At 38.4% G+C, this 1227-nt stretch overlaps 1 non-coding gene across 1 annotated transcript; it reads left to right on the top strand.

Annotated features, from left to right (window-relative positions):
- The first annotated feature begins 246 nt into the window (after positions 1 to 246).
- si:dkey-248g15.3 (uncharacterized) lies at positions 247 to 1227 on the top strand. Its single transcript, XR_014125489.1, has 4 exons — positions 247 to 328; positions 558 to 612; positions 698 to 717; positions 955 to 1227. It is a non-coding gene; the product is annotated as an uncharacterized si:dkey-248g15.3 (transcript).

Genomic DNA, 1227 nt, shown 5'->3' with positions numbered 1-1227 from the left:
AGTGCGGGAAATTAAACAAGTAAGTGTTACTGTTCAAAGTGTATTGTATTTAGTTCCACCTCTTTCTTTCTTTCTCTTCCTCTCTGTGCAATTTAGGTGTGAGAACAGCACCACAACACTGAACTAAGCATAATGATAGGCTGGAATATATTGTAGTACAGATCAGCCAACATTCCCATAACCCATATCAACCACTAAGGCTCCTCCCCTCTACTCACTGAACAAGCTCTTCCTGTCTTTACCTGTTTATCTGCAATAGGGTGTGGCTACATCATAAATTTCCACAGAAAGGAGTATTCCATTGAAGGTGGACTTGTCGAGACAACAGGTAAGATGCATTGAATTACTTTTCAGAGTTGTTTTTCCATTATTAGAGTGACATATATTAATCACCCTACAGCAGTATTGTTTTTAAAACACTTTTCATCATTGATCTACTACATGGCAGAAAAACTGTTGCAGTATCAAATGAATGATAGCATGAAAAAGAATGCTTCATTAAAAGAGAAATTAATGAAGTTAGTTAGGCAGTGTTAATGATCTCTTTCATCATGCAGTGCAGTGTCAGATCTGTTATAACAGAGAACTTCATAATGAGTGAGCCACAACCAAGTGAGTATTTTGTATAAATGAGTTACCATTTTACTTAGATATTTTACTTAAATAAAAACTAATGTTCTGCACCCTTTTTTTTTAGATCCACATGACCCACAAATGGTAATGTCAGCTTCCCTTTTTCAGTATAGACAGTATAGATATACAAACATACGCATATACACAAATTCACACACACTGAAAATATATAAATATACAGATATTCAAAATTGTAGTGGATACAGGATACAGAAAGAGGATGTCAATGTTTCTATGGAAACCTTGTGTACGTTAAGTAATGTATATATATGTGTGTGTGTGTGTGTGAATGCATGTATGAATTTGCACTCATGTGAAAAGGGTTGCCAGGACACAAAGGGTGAGCACAAAAAGGGCCATGGAAAGTGCCCCGGGAGTGACCACGGAAAGGGCCACGGGCATGAGCACGGAAAGGGCCACGGGCATGAGCACGGAAAGGGCCACGGGCATGAGCACGGAAAGGGTCACGGGCATGAGCACGGAAAGGAAAAAGGAGGAAATGCATAACAAGCTGAATTAAGAGACCTCTGAAGTCCCCTCAAGTGCTTTTTCATGCTTGAACATTGATAACTTAAATAAAGTATGTATACACAA

This window comes from Electrophorus electricus, chromosome 10, assembly GCF_041902795.1.
Source record: "Electrophorus electricus isolate QZ-2024a chromosome 10, ASM4190279v1, whole genome shotgun sequence".
Lineage (NCBI taxonomy): Eukaryota > Metazoa > Chordata > Actinopteri > Gymnotiformes > Gymnotidae > Electrophorus > Electrophorus electricus.
The sequence above is the reverse complement of the archived record's forward strand: the minus strand, read 5'-3'. Positions and strand labels throughout refer to the sequence as shown.